Source organism: Arachis hypogaea, chromosome 14 (genome assembly GCF_003086295.3).
Source record: "Arachis hypogaea cultivar Tifrunner chromosome 14, arahy.Tifrunner.gnm2.J5K5, whole genome shotgun sequence".
NCBI classification, from domain to species: domain Eukaryota; kingdom Viridiplantae; phylum Streptophyta; class Magnoliopsida; order Fabales; family Fabaceae; genus Arachis; species Arachis hypogaea.
Genome location: NC_092049.1, coordinates 73,607,446 through 73,623,818, shown reverse-complemented (window position 1 = coordinate 73,623,818; position 16,373 = coordinate 73,607,446). Strand labels below are relative to the sequence as shown.

The 16,373-nt window shown below is 38.3% G+C and overlaps 1 non-coding gene across 1 annotated transcript; it reads right to left on the bottom strand.

The window, feature by feature from the left end:
- Nucleotides 1-3,008: 3,008 nt before the first annotated feature.
- On the bottom strand, nucleotides 3,009-3,116 carry LOC112746354 (small nucleolar RNA R71). Its single transcript, XR_003174243.1, has one exon. It is a non-coding gene; the product is annotated as a small nucleolar RNA R71 (small nucleolar RNA).
- Nucleotides 3,117-16,373: the final 13,257 nt, after the last annotated feature.

Below are 16,373 nucleotides of genomic sequence, written 5' to 3'. Positions count from 1 at the left end.
TTTCACAGAGAGGAAGGGATGCAGCCATTGAGAATGGTGATGCCCCCAGATGATTAGCCATGCAGTGACAGCGCATCGGACCATTTTCACAGAGAGGATGAAAAGTAGCCATCGACAACAGTGATGTCCTTACATAAAGCCATCCATAGAAAGGAGTAGAACTGATTGGATGAAGATAGCAGGAAAGCAGAAGTTCGGACGAACGAAAGCATCTCTATACGCTTATCTGAAATTCTCACCAATGAATTACATAAGTGTTTCTATCTTTATTTTCTATTTAGTTATTTATTATTTATTTTCGAAAACTCCATAACTATTTGATATCCGCCTGACTGAGATTTACAAGGTGACCATAGCTTGCTTCAAGCCAACAATCTCCGTGGGATCGACCCTTACTCACGTAAGGTTTTATTACTTGGACGACCCAGTGCACTTGCTGGTTAGTTGTGCTAAGTTGTGAAGTTATGTTTGGACCATGGTTCTGTGCATCCGTTTTTAGTGCCATTGCCAGGGAAAGAACGAACAAACAAATTTTACAACCTAATCTGAGTAACAATTTCACATACCAAGTTTTTGGCGCCGTTGCCAGGGATTGTTCGAGTTTGAAAAACTGACAGTTCATCGTGTTGCTCAGATTAGGTAATTTTCTTTTTGTTTTATTTTCAAAAATTTTTCAAAAAAAAAAAATCTTTCAAAAATTTCTCATCTGTTTTCGAAAATTATTTCAGAATTTTTAAGAATGAATTCTAGAGTTTCATGAAAAAAGTTGGAGCCTGGCTGGCTGTAAAGCCATGTCTAATTCTTTTGGATAGGGGCTTCCAACCATCAGCATAGAGGCAAGTTAATTGGAATATCAGCTGTTGCATGCCTGATGTATGTTCTAAAGCTGACTGGCTATTAAGCCATGCCTAACCCTCAGATTGGAGCTTTAGATTAAGAGTACAAGATTCCTGGAATTCATATTAAAAATTTTGAAATCCTTATTTTTCTTTTTCAAATGATTTTCGAAAAATATAAAATAAAAATCCAAAAAAATCATAAAATCATAAAAATAAAAAATATTTGTATGTTTCTTGTTTGAGTCTTGTGTCATGTTTTAAGTTTGGTGTCAATTGCATCTCCATTTGCACTTTTCGAAAAAAAATGCATTCATGCATTGCATTCATCATGATCTTCAAGTTGTTATTGATAAACCTTCTTGATTGATCTTCATATTTTATTGTTTTGTGTTGTATGGTGTTTTTCATATGCATTCTTGCATTCATAGTGTCTAAACATTAAAAATTTCCAAGTTTGGTGTCTTGCATGTTTTCTTTTCTTGAAAATTTTTCAAAATAAGTTCTTGGTGTTCATCTTGACATTCAAAGTGTTCTTGGTGTTCATCTTGACATTCATAGTGTTCTTGCATGCATTCATTGTTTTGATCCAAAATTTTTATGCATTGCATTATTTTCATGTTTTTCTCTCTCATCATTAAAAATTCAAAAATTAAAAAAAAAAACATCTTTCCTTTTTCTCTCATAAATTTTGAAAATTTGGATTGACTTTTTCAAAAATTTTTAAAATCTAGTTGTTTTCATGAGTCAAATCAAATTTTCAATTTAAAAATCTTATCTTTTTCAAAATCTTTTTCAAAAATCAAATCTTTTTCATTTTTCTTATTTATTTTCGAAAATTCTAAAAATATTTTTAAAAATCTTTTTCTCAATTTTATCTCATAATTTTCGAAAATATCATCAACAATTAATGTTTTGATTCAAAAATTTCAAGTTTGTTACTTACTTGTTAAGAAAGATTCAAACTTTAAGTTCTAGAATCATATCTTGTGATTTCTTGTGAATCAAGTCATTAATTGTGATTTTAAAAATCAAATCTTTTTCAAAACTAATTTCAATCATATCTTTTCAAAAATATCTTTTTATCTTATCTTTTTCAAAATCATATCTTTTTAATCATATCTTTTTAAAACATATCTTTTTAAAAAATTTGATTTTAAAATATCTTTTCTAACTTCTTATCTTCTTATCTTTTCAAAAATTGATTTTCAAATTTGTTTCAACTAACTAACTAACTTTTTGTTTGTTTCTTATCTTTTTCAAAACTACCTAACTAACTCTCTCCCTCTAATTTTCAAAAATATCTCCCTCTTTTTCAAAAATTCTTTTTAATTAACTAATTGTTTCAATTTTTAATTTTAATTTGATTTCATTCCTAATTTTCGAAAATCACTAACCCCTTTTCAAAATTTTATTTTCGAAAATCCTCCTTCTCTCTCATCTCCTTCTATTTATTTATTCATCTACTAACACTTCATCTCACCCAAATTCGAACCCCCTCTTCCATCTGTGTTCGAATTTTCTCTTCTTCCCTTTTTTACATTACATTCTTTTCTTCTTCTACTCACACACGGGAACCTCTATACCTGGGCAAAAAGGATCCCTATTATTATTATTTTTCTGTTCCCTCTTTTTCATATGAGCAGGAGCAAGGATAAGAACATTCTTGTTGAAGCAGACCCTGAACCTGAAAGGACTCTGAAGAGGAAACTAAGAGAAGCTAAAATACAACAATCCAGAGATAACCTTACATAAATTTTCGAACAGGAAGAGGAGATGGCAGCCAAAAATAATAATAATGCAAGGAGGATGCTTGGTGACTTTACTGCACCTAATTCCAATTTACATGGAAGAAGCATCTCCATCCCTACTATTGGAGCAAACAATTTTGAGCTTAAACCTCAATTAGTTTCTCTGATGCAACAAAATTGCAAGTTTTATGGACTTCCATCTGAGGATCCTTTTCAGTTCTTAACTGAATTCTTGCAGATCTGTGATACTGTTAAGACTAATGGAGTAGATCCTGAAGTCTACAGGCTCATGCTTTTCCCTTTTGCTGTGAGAGACAGAGCTAGAATATGGTTGGACTCTCAACCTAAGGATAGCCTGAACTCTTGGGATAAGCTGGTCAAGGCTTTCTTAGCCAAGTTCATTCCTCCTCAAAAGCTGAGTAAGCTTAGAGTGGATGTTCAAACCTTCAGACAGAAAGAAGGTGAATCCCTCTATGAAGCTTGGGAGAGATACAAGGAACTGACCAAAAAGTGTCCTTCTGACATGCTTTCAGAATGGACCATCCTAGATATATTCTATGATGATCTGTCTGAATTAGCTAAGATGTCATTGGATACTTCTGCAGGTGGATCCATTCACCTAAAGAAAACGCCTGCAGAAGCTCAGGAACTCATTGACATGGTTGCTAATAACCAGTTCATGTACACTTCTGAGAGGAACCCTGTGAGTAATGGGACTCCTATGAAGAAGGGAGTTCTTGAAATTGATACTCTAAATGCTATATTGGCTCAGAATAAAATATTGACTCAGCAAGTCAATATGATTTCTCAGAGTCTGAATGGAATGCAAGCTACATCTAACAGTACTCAAGAGGCATCTTCTGAAGAAAAAGCTTATGATCCTGAGAACCCTGCAATAGCAGAGGTAAATTATATGGGTGAACCTTATGGAAACACCTATAACCCCTCATGGAGAAATCACCCAAATCTCTCATGGAAGGATCAACAAAAGCCTCAACAAGGCTTTAATAATGGTGGAAGAAACAGGTTTAGCAATAGCAAGCCTTTTCCATCATCCACTTAGCAACAGACAGAGAACTCTGAACAAAATACCTCTAATTTAGCAAACTTAGTCTCTGATCTATCTAAGGCCACTGTGAGTTTCATGAATGAAACAAGGTCCTCCATTAGAAATTTGGAAGCACAAGTGGGCCAGCTGAGTAAAAGGCTCACTGAAATCCCTCCTAGTACTCTCCCAAGCAATACAGAAGAAAACCCAAAAGGAGAGTGCAAGGCCATTGATATAACCATCATGGCCGAATCCAAAGAGGAAGGGGAGGACGTGAATCCCAAGGAGGAAGACCTCTTGGGACGTCCAGTGATCAATAAGGAGTTTCCCTTTGAGGAACCAAAGGAATCTGAGGCTCATCTAGAGACCATAGAGATTCCATTGAACCTCCTTATGCCATTCATGAGCTCTGAAGAGTACTCCTCTTCTGAAGAGAATGAAGATGTTACGGAAGAGCAAGTTGCCAAGTTCCTTGGTGCAATCATGAAGCTTAATGCCAATTTATTTGGTAAAGAGACTTGGGGAGATGAACCTCCCCTGTTCACCAATGAACTGAATGCATTGGATCAATTGAGATTGCCTCAGAAGAAACAAGATCCTAGAAAGTTCCTGATACCTTGTACCATAGGCACCATGACCTTTGAGAAGCCTCTATGTGACTTGGGGTCAGGAATAAACCTCATGCCACTCTTTGTAATGGAGAAACTGGAAATCTTTGAGGTATAAGCTGTTAAAATCTCATTAGAGATGGCAGACAAATCCAGAAAATAGGCTTATGGACAAGTAGAGGACATATTAGTAAAGGTTGAAGGCCTTTACATCCCTGCTGATTTCATAATCCTAGATACTGGGAAGGATGAAGATGAATCCATCATCCTTGGAAGACCCTTCTTAGCCACCGCAAGAGCTATGATTGATGTTAACAGAGGTGAACTAGTCCTTCAATTGAATGAGGACTCCCTTGAGTTTAAAACTCAAGGACATCCTTCTGTAAACATGGAAAAGAGGCACAGTAAGCTTCTCTCAAAACAGAGTCAACCAGAGCCCCGACAGTCAAACTCTAAGTTTGGTGTCGGGAGGCCACAACCAAACTCTAAGTTTGGTGTTGAACTCCCATATCCAAACTCTAAGTTTGGTGTTGGGGAGTCTCAACAATGCTCTGAACATCTGTGAGGCTCCATGAGAGTCCACTGTCAAGCTATTGACATTAAAGAAGCGCTTGTTGGGAGGCAACCCAATTTTTATTTAATTATATTTTTATTAGTTATATGTCTTTATAGGTTCATGATCATGTGGAGTCACAAAAACAACTGAAAAAAATTGAAGAAAAATTAAAAACAGCATTAAAAATAGCACACCCTGGAGGAGGAGTTCACTGGCGTTTAAACGCCAGTAAGAAGCATCTGGCTGGCGTTCAACGCCAGAACAGAGCATGGATCTGGCGTTGAACGCCAGAAACAAGCAGCATCCTGGCGTTCAGACGCCAGAAATGCACACTGAGGAAGAGCTGGTGCTGAACGCCAGAAACAAGCATCTGGCTGGCGTTCAACGCCAGAAACATGCTGCATCTGGGTGCTGAACACCCAGAACAAGCATCAATTTGGCGTTTAAATGCCAGAATTGCATGCAAAGGCATTTAACATGCCTAATTGGTGCAGGGATGCAAATCCTTGACACCTCAGGATCTGTGGACCCCACAAGATCAACTCAGCATCTGTGGACCCCACAGGATCCCCACCTACCACCACTCACTCTCTTCCCTCTTCTCAATGTTCACCCTCTCTTCTCAATAAACACTCTTCCCCAAAACTCTTCACTAATCACCTCAATCTCTCTTCCCTATCACCACTTCACCACTCACATCCATCCACTCTTCCCCATAAACCTACCTCATAAACTCCACCTACCATCAAAATTCAAAATCAATTTCCCACCAAAAACCCACCCTTATGGCCGAACCTTACCCCCCCTCCCTTCCCTATATAAAGCCCTCCATTCTTCCACATTTTTACACAACACAACCCTCTCTTCCCCTTCTTGGCCGAATACACCTCTCCCTTCTCTCTTCCATATTTTCTTCTTCTTCTTCTTCTATTCTTTCTTCTCTTGCTCGAGGGCGAGCAATATTCTAAGTTTGGTGTGGTAAAAGCATAAGCTTTTTATTTTTTCCATTACCATTGATGGCACCTAAGACCGGAGAATCTTCTAGAAAAGGGAAAGGGAAGACAAAAGCTTCCACCTCTAAGTCATGGGAGATGGAAAGATTCATCTCCAAAGCTCATCAAGACCACTTCTATGATGTTGTGGCCAAGAAGAAGGTGATCCCCGAGGTCCCTTTCAAACTCAAGATAAATGAGTATCCGGAGATCCGACATGAGATCCATAGAAGAGGTTGGGAAGTTCTAACAAACCCCATCCAACAAGTCGGAATTCTAATGGTTCAAGAGTTCTATGCTAATGCATGGATCACTAGGAACCATGAGCAAAGTAAGAACCCGAACCCAAAGAACTATCTCACCATGGTTCGGGGGAAATACTTAGATTTTAGTCCGGAGAATGTGAGGTTGGCGTTTAACTTGCCTATGATGCAAGGAGATGCACGCCCCTACACTAGAAGGGTCAACTTTGATCAAAGGTTGGACCAAGTCCTCATGGAAATATGTGTGGAAGGAGCTCAATGGAAGATTGACTCAAAAGGCAAACCGGTTCAACTTAGAATACTGGGCCTTAAGCCTGTGGCTAGAGGATGGTTGGAGTTCATCCAACGCTCCATCATCCCCACTAGCAACCGATCTGAAGTTACTGTAGATCGGGCCATCATGATTCATAGCATCATGACTGGTGAGGAAGTAGAAGTTCATGAAGTCATCTCCCTTGAACTCTACAAAATAACCGAAAAGTCCTCCCTCTTGGCAAGGCTAGCTTTCCCTCATCTTATTTGCCATCTATGTTACTCAGCTGAAGCTTTCATAGAAGGAGACATTCCCATTGAGGAAGAGAAGCCCATCACTAAGAAAAGGATGGAGCAAACAAGAGAGCCCACTCATGGAGCTCAAGAAACACATGAGGAAGCTCATCATCAATAAATCCCTGAGATACCTCAAGGGATGCACCTTCTTCCATAAAACTTTTGGGAGCAAATCAACACCTCCCTAGGGGAATTAAGTTCCAACATGGGACAATTAACGGTGGAACATCAAGAGCACTCCATCATCCTTCATGAAATTAGAGAAGATCAAAAAGCAATGAGGGAGGAGCAACAAAGACAAGGAAGAGACATAGAAGAGCTCAAGGACAACATTGGTTCCTCAAGAAGGAAACGCCACCATCACTAAGGTGGACTCATTCCTTGTTCTTACATTCTCTGTTTTTCATTTTCTTTATGTTAAGTGCTTATCTATGTTAGTGTCTTATTACATGATCATTAGTATTTAGTAAATTTGTCTTAAAGTTATGAATGTCCTATGAATCCATCACCTCTCTTAAATGAAAACTGTTTTAATTCAAAAGAACAAGAAGTACATGAGTTTCGAATTTATCCTTGAACTTTGTTTAATTATATTAATGTGGTGACAATACTTTTTGTTTTCTGAATGAATGCTTGAACAGTGCATATGTGTTTTGAAGTTGTTGTTTATGAATGTTAAATATGTTGGCTCTTGAAAGAATGATGACAAGGAGACATGTTATTTGATAATCTGAAAAATCATAAAAATAATTCTTGAAGAAAGAAAAAGCAGTGAATACAAACCTTGCAGAAAAAATGGCGAAAAAAATATAGAAAAAAAGAAAAAGCAAGCAGAAAAAGCCAAAAGCTCTTAAAACCAAAAGGCAAGAGCAAAAAGCCAATAGCCCTTTAAACCAAAAGGCAAGGCTAATAAAAAGGATCCCAAGGCTTTGAGCATCAGTGGATAGGAGGGTCTAAAGGAATAAAATCCTGGCCTAAGCGGCTAAACCAAGCTGTCCCTAACCATGTGCTTGTGGCGTGAAGGTGTCAAGTGAAAACTTGAGACTGAGCGGTTAAAGTCAAGGTCCAAAGCAAAAACAGAGTGTGCTTAAGAACCCTGGACACCTCTAATTGGGGACTTTACCAAAGCTGAGTCACAATCTGAAAAGGTTCACCCAATTATGTGTCTGTGGCATTTATGTATCCGGTGGTAATACTGGAAAACAAAGTGCTTAAGGTCACGGCCAAGACTCATAAAGTAGCTGTGTTCAAGAATCAACATACTGAACTAGGAGAATCACTAACACTATCTGAACGCTGAGTTCCTATAGATACCAATCATTCTGAACTTCAATGGATAAAGTGAGATGCCAAAACTATTCAAGAGGCAAAAAAGCTACAAGTCCCGCTCATCTGATTGGAGCTATGTTTCATTGATAGTTTGAAATTTATAGTATATTCTCTTCTTTTTATCCTATTTGATTTTCAGTTGCTTGGGGACAAGCAACAATTTAAGTTTGGTGTTGTGATGAACGGATAATTTATACGCTTTTTGGCATTGTTTTTAGTATGTTTTTAGTAGAATCTAGTTACTTTTAGGGATGTTTTCATTAGTTTTTATGTTAAATTCACATTTCTGGACTTTACTATGAGTTTGTGTGTTTTTCTGTGATTTCAGGTATTTTCTGGCTGAAATTGAGGGATTTGAACAAAAATCAGATTCAGAGGTTGAAGAAGGACTGTTGATGCTGTTGGATTCTGACCTCCCTGCACTCAAAGTGGATTTTCTGGAGCCATAAATCTTAAAATGGCGCGCTTCCAATTGCGTTGGAAAGTAGACATCCAGGGCTTTCCAGAAATATATAATAGTCCATACTTTGGCCGAGTGTAGACGACGCAAAAGGGCATTGAACGCCAGTTCTACGCTGTAGTCTGGAGTTAAACGCCAGAAACACGTCACAAGCCAGAGTTGAACGCCAGAAATACGTTACAAACTGGCGTTCAACTCCAAGAATGACCTCTCCACGTGTAAACTTCAAAGCTCAGCCCAAGCACACACCAAGTGGGCCCCGGAAGTAGATTTATGCATCAATTACTTACTTCTGTAAACCCTAGTAACTAGTTTAGTATTAATAGGACTTTTTACTATTGTATTAGACATCTTTGATCAGTTTTATGCTATCTTAGACATTCATGGGGGCTGGCCATTCGGCCATGCCTGGACCATTATCACTTATGTATTTTCAAACGGTAGAGTTTTTGAACTCCATAGATTAAGGTGTGGAGCTCTGTTGTTCCTCATGAATTAATGCAAAGTACTACTGTTTTTCTATTCAATTCAACTTATTCCGCTTCTAAGATATTCATTCGCACTTCAACATGAATGTGATGAACGTGACAATCATCATCATTCCATATGAACGCGTGCCTGATAACCACTTCCGTTCTACCTTAGATTGAATGAGTATCTCTTGGATCTCTTAATCAGAATCTTCGTGGTATAAGCTAGATTGATGGCGGCATTCATGAGAATCCGAAAAGTCTAAACCTTGTCTGTGGTATTCTGAGTAGGATTCAGGGATTGAATGACTGTGATGAACTTCAAACTCACGAGTCCTGGGCGTAGTGACAGACGCAAAAGGATAGTAAATCCTATTCCAGTATGATCGAGAACCTCCAGATGATTAGCCATGCAGTGACAGCGTATCGGACCATTTTCACAGAGAGGAAGGGATGCAGCCATTGAGAACGGTGATGCCTCCAGATGATTAGCCATGTAGTGACAACGCATCGGACCATTTTCACAGAGAGGATGAAAAGTAGCCATCGACAACGGTGATGTCCTTACATAAAGCCAGCCATAGAAAGGAGTAGGACTGATTGGATGAAGATAGCAGGAAAGCAGAAGTTCGGAGGAACGAAAGCATCTCTATACGCTTATCTGATATTCTCACCAATGAATTACATAAGTGTTTCTATCTTTATTTTCTATTTAGTTATTTATTATTTATTTTCAAAAACTCCATAACTATTTGATATCCGCCTGACTGAGATTTACAAGGTGACCATAGCTTGCTTCAAGCCAACAATCTCCGTGGGATCGACCCTTACTCACGTAAGGTTTTATTACTTGGACGACCCAGTGCACTTGCTGGTTAGTTGTGCGAAGTTGTGAAGTTATGTTTGGAACATGGTTCTGTGCATCCGTTTTTGGTGCCATTGCCAGGGAAAGAACGAACAAATAAATTTTACAACCTAATCTGAGTAACAATTTCGCATACCAAGTACTTTCATGCCTCTTCACTACTTGTTTGGTTAACTTAACCTACAAGTCTTTTTGAAGTATTTCAAGCACACTAGAATGAGTGAAGTGCATGTTTTCTTTTGTATAATTGTGACATAATTTTTAAATACTAGGGTGTGAGTTCTAAATCGCATGCAAGTTAGGACCCACACACTTATTTTTCATTAATGTCACACTAATTCACTCACCCATTTCTAGTGATTTACCTCATTCTAAAAATCTATGCTTCCTTGCTTGTGCATTTACTTGTCTTATTATCTCTTGCTTTCTATGTTCAGGATGAATCATCATAAGCAAAAACGGAAGCGGGAGAAGAACACGCAGCATCGGTTGACCTACCAGCTGAAGGTAGCAACTAGGAAAGTCGCCGTACCCCCTTGTTCATCTTTGGATGCACCGAGGACGGTGCAAACTTTTAAGTGTGGGGAGGTTGTCCAACCACTCGGCATTTTTGGGTGACAAGTTCCTAATCCCAACACTTTTGCATTTTATTTTAGGATTCCTAGTTGCACTTTCTTATTTCGCATAAGTATATAATAAGCTTAGTCAAAATCATGATATTTTCCAAGAATTTTATCTATAGGGCACCCCAATTGAAAAAGAAAAAAAAAATTTTAGAACTTGCTTGAATTATATACTTTGTGGAACATGATTTTTGAGCTAAGAACACAAGCATGTGAGATTTGAGCCTAATTGTGTGGTTACATCATATATAACCACTTATTTTCATTCTTGTGTGCATTATTCTCTTCCTATAATTGTAATCTTTGATTTGTTTAATTCTATATGTCCATTATTTTGTGTATACATGCATTTATATGATTGAGGCCATTGTTCAAATAGCTCACTTACTCAAATAAGCCTACCTTTTATCTTCCATTGATAACCAATTTGAGCCTATGCTTAACCCATTTGTTCTTAATTGTAGCACATTACAAGCCTAAGTGAAAAACAATAAATATCCCTTAATTTGGATCTTTGATTAGCTTAGGCTAGTGAGAGTATTTATTATTTGATTTTGGGAGAGTTGGAAACATTGGGTAGAGATAAAAGTATGTTTTTGTATTTGTGTTGAGAATCTTGGGAATTGGGTACATACTCATGTATTAATCATGTGTAAACCATATGCATTGATGTTCTTGTATATATATTTTAGTTTGAAAAGAAAAAAAATTAATGAAAAAAAATAAAATAAAATAATAATAATAAAAAAAAGAAAAAAAATGAAAATAAATAATAGAAATAGAAAAAGAAGGACAAAGAATTGCAATAAGAAGGGGACAAAATGCCCCAATGCAAGGCTCAATAAAAGTCAATGCATATGGGTGGTGATCAAAAAGAGAATGCATGAGTGTGTGAAAAAGTGAAGAATGGGTAGTTAGGTTTATTTAGAATTGTATAGGTTGTCATAGGTTAGGTGGAAAGTTTAAGTTAATCAAAGATTCAAATTTCAAGCTCACTTGACCATATGCATCCTACCTTGACCCTAACCCCATTACAACCTATGGGAAAGCCCTAATGATATTTGTATGCATGCATAAAGTAATTATTGATTGTTAGATGAAAAACAAATCTTGGAAAGCATAATTAGGGGAGAATTGAGTGAATCAACCCCATACACTTGAGCGACTAGAGCGGATACACATCCGGTGAGGGTTCGATTGCTCAATTACATGTTTCCACCCATGATCATCTCTTTTCTTGCAAGTTTGCAAAATCTTTTTAATAATTCAATTCAATTGTGGGTTTGATTTGACTGCTATGGCTTTAGCCCTTGTACTTAAATATGTTTTCTTGGAAGTTGACTTATTTTGACCAAGTGGATGCATTCATGTAGATAGATTGCATATAGATAGGTTGCATGTAGTTAGTTTGCATTGAATAAATGTTAATACCCCTTTGCTTATTTCTTGATTTTAGCATGAGGACATGCTTAGTTTAAGTGTGGGGATATTTGATAAACCCCAATTTTGTGGATTATCTTGTGCTTAATTTGAGGGATTTTATCACCTTTTCCCATATTTATTCAATGAAATAGCATGGTTTTGTAATTCTCCCTTGATTTGTGCTTAAATGTGAAAACATGCTTTTTAGGCCTTAAAATAGCTAAATTCAATTCACTTTAATTCCATTTGATGCCTTGATGTATTTGTTGAGTGATTTCAGGTTCACAGGGTAAGTATTGGATGGAAGAAGTGAGGAGAAAAGCATGCAAAGTGGGAGAACTCATGAAGAAATGAAGGAACCGTAAAGCTATCAAGTTCGACCTCTTCGCACTCAATCAACCATAACTTGAGCTACAGAGGTCCAAATAAGGTGGTTCCAGTTGCGTTGGAAAGCTAACATCCGGGGCTTCGAAATGATATAACATTTGCCATATGTTACTTCGCGTTCAGGGGCGCGCACGCGCCATGTACGCATGCACGCCGATTGAGCACGTGGTCCACGAAAGTGAAATCGCCCCCAGCGATTTCTGAAGCACTTTGGGCCCAACGCAACTCATTTCTAATGCTATTTCATGCAGAATTCAAGCTTGGGTAAGGGGGGAGCAATTGTTTTGGAGTATTAGCATCATGTAGAGTAGTTTCTAGAGAGAGAAGCTCCCTCTTCTCTCTAGGATTAGGATTAGAATTTCTTAGATCTAGGTTTAATTCATACTTTGATTTACTTTTTCTTTACAATTTCTTGTTCCTCTACTCTTCCTCTTTCTAGTTTTGCATTTAATTTATGTAATTCTCTACTTTTATGTTGATGCATTTTTGTTCTTCTATTTTCAATTCAATGCAATTTATGATTCATGTTCCTTTATTGTTGATTTGGATTCGTTGTTGTTTAATTCCTTGCAATTGAGTAGTGTAGATTTACTTTTCTTGCTATTTTACTATATTTTCCTTTTATGCCTTCCAAGTGTTTGATGAAATGCTTGGTTAGATTTTAGAGTAGATTTTAGTGCTCTTGGCTTGGGAAGGTAACTTAGGAACTCTTGAATTACTAATGTCCAAGTGATTGACGATTGGGAGCCATTAACTCTAGATATCACTAATTGATTTGGTGTAGAACTAGGACTTATGGACTTGGATTGACATAGCTCATTTGACTTTCTTTTATTAGTTAGAGGATGACTTAATGGGGTTGATCCTTGCCAATTCTCATGCTGTGGTTAGTGATTAGGATAGAGATCCTTGACCACCTAACCTTGCCAAGACCTTTTTGTTAGTTTATTTCCTTTTCCATTTATATTTCTTGTCCATCATCTCAAAAACCCCAAAATATACTCCATAACCAATAACAAGGCACTTTATTGCAATTCCTAGGAAAAACGACCCGAGGTTTAAATACTTCGGTTTATAAAATTTAGGGCTTTGTTACTTGTGACAAACAAATTTTTGTATGAAAGGATTATTGTTTGGTTTAGAAACTATACTTTACAACGAGAATTCATTAGAGGAATTCTAGACCACACAAAAGTACGTTCATCAAGAAGTCATCCATGAAGACTTCCAGAAATTTCTCTACCATATCAGAGAAGATAGAGAGCATGCACCTCTGGAAGGTTGTCGGTGCATTACACAGACCAAATGGCATCCTTCTGTAGGCAAATACTCCAGAAGGACATATGAATGCTATTTTCTCTTGGTCCTGAGGATCTACTACAATTTGGTTGTAACCTGAATAGCCATCCAAAAAGTAGTAGTATTCATGACCTGCTAGTCTCTCTAGCATCTGGTCTATGAATGGTAAAGGAAAATGATCCTTTTTGGTGGCTATATTGAGTCTTCTGTAGTCAATACACATACACCACCCTGTAACTATTCTTATAGGAACCAGTTCATTCTTTTCATTATGAACCACTGTCATGCCTCCCTTCTTGGGGACAACTTGGACAGGGCTCACCCAGGGGCTATCAAAAATAGGATAAATAATCCCAGCCTCTAGTAACTTAGTGACCTCTTTTTGCACCACCTCCTTCATGGCTAGATTCACCCGTCTCTGTGGTTGAACCACTAGCTTAGCATCATCCTCCAATAGGATCTTGTGCATGCATCTGGCTGGGCTAATGCCCTTAAGATCACTTATAGACCACCCAAGAGCTGTCTTGTGTGTCTTAGCACCTGAAGTAGTGCTTCCTCTTCCCTTGGCTCTAAAGCAGAGCTTATGATCACGGAAAAAGAGTCATCTTCTCCCAAAAATTCATATTTCAGAGATGGTGGTAGTGGCTTGAGCTCGGGTTTAGGAGGCTTCTCCTCTTCCTGAGGAGTTTTTAGAGGTTCTTCTATTTTCTCTGGTTCCTCCAGATCAGGCTGAACATCTTTAAAGATGTCCTCTAGCTCTGATTCGAGACTCTCAGTCATATTGACCTCTTCCACTAGAGAGTCAATAATATAAGTGCTCATGCAGTCTTTTGATGTGTCTAGATGCTGCATAGCTTTGATAGCATTTAACTTAAACTCATCCTCATTGACTCTCAGGGTTATCTCTCCTTTTTGGATGTCAATGAGGGTTCGTCCAGTTGCTAGGAAAGGTCTTCCTAGAATGAGAGTTGCATTCTTATGCTCCTCCATTTCCTGCACTACAAAGTCAGTGGGAAAGGCAAATGGCCCAACCTTGACAATCATGTGCTCAATTATGCCTAATAGAATCTTAATGGAGCCATCAGCAAGTTGGAGACATATCCGGGTTGGTTTAACCTCATCAGTCAAACCAAGCTTTTTGATAGTGGATGCAGGTATTAGGTTGATACTTGCCCCAAGATCACATAGAGCTGTCTTGGTATAAGCACCCTCCAATGTGCATGGTATCATAAAGCTTCCGGGATCTTTAAGCTTCTCTGGTAAGTTTTTCAGAATGACTGCACTGCATTCTTTAGTAAGGAAAACTTTTTCATTTTCTCTCCAATCCTTCTTATGACTTAAGATCTCTTTCATGAACTTAGCATAAGAGGGTATTTGCTCAAGTGCCTCTGCCAACAGAATCTTTATTTCAAGAGTCCTGAGATAGTCTGCAAAGCGAGCAAATTGTTTATCCTGTTCCGCTTGGTGGAGTTTCTGAGGATAAGGCATCTTGGCTTTATATTCTTCAACCTTAGTTGCTGCAAGTTTGTTTCCTACAGAAGGGGTTGGAGAAGCATGCTTAAGGGGGTTGTTATCAGCACTTGCAGGTGTCTGATCCCCTATTGGCATTTGAACGCCAGAATTGGGTGCTTTTTGGGTGTTTAACACCAGGTTGTCACCCTTTTCTGGCGTTTGAACGCCAGAGTTGGTCATCCATTAGGCGTTTAATGCCAATTTTCCCCTTTTTCTGGCGTTCAATCATTCCTCTCTGGGCTCTTACTGTCCTCAGAGGGAATTTGGGCAATGGCTTGGTGGTATGGGAAATTGTTACTCAGGTTGTGAATTATTGTTCGAAGCATATCTTCACAACTTCGCATAACTAACCAGCAAGTGCACTGGGTCGTCCAAGTAATACCTTACGTGAGTAAGGGTCGAATCCCACGGAGATTGTTGGTATGAAGCAAGCTATGGTCACCTTGTAAATCTCAGTCAGGCGGATATAAAATAGTTATGGAGTTTTCGAAAATAAATAATAAACTAAGGATAGAAATACTTATGTAAATCATTGGTGAGAATTTCAGATAAGCGTATGGAGATGCAATCGTTCCTCTGAACCCCCGCTTTCTTGCTGTCTTCATCCAATCAGTCTTACTCCTTTCTATGGCTGGCTTTATGCAAGGGTATCACCGTTGTCAGTGGCTACATCCCCTCCTCTTATGAAAATGGTCCAAGATGCCCTGTCACGGCACGGCTAATCATCTGAGGTTCCCGATCATGCTGGAATAGGATTCACCCTCCTTTTGCGTCTGTCACTACGCCCAGCACTCGCGAGTTTGAAGCTCGTCACAGTCATTCAATCATTGAATCCTACTCAGAATACCATAGACAAGGTTTAGACTTTCTGGATTCTCTTGAATGCCGCCATCATTCTAGCTTACACCACAAAGATTCCGATTAAGTGATCTAAGAGACACTCATTCAATCTAAGTTAGAACAGAGGTGGTTGTCCGGCATACGTTCATAGGGAATGATGATGATTGTCACGTTCATCTCATTCAGGTTGAAGTTTGAATGAATATCTTAGAAGCGAAATAAGATGAATTGAATAGAAAACAGTAGTACTTTGCATTAATCTTTGAGAAACAGCAGAGCTCCACACCTTAATCTATGGAGTGCAGAAACTCTACCGTTTGAAAATACATAAGTGAAAGGTCCAGGCATGGCCGAATGGCCAGCCCCCAAAACGAGATCACATGATCAAAATACAATCCAGGATGTTTAACACAATAGTAAAAAGTTCTATTTATAATAAACTAGCTACTAGGGTTTACAGAAGTAAGTAATTGATGCATAAATCCACTTCCGGGGCCCACTTGGAGCGTGCTTGGGCTGAGCTTGAGTTTTGCACGTGTAGAGGTCCTTCTTGGAGTTGAACG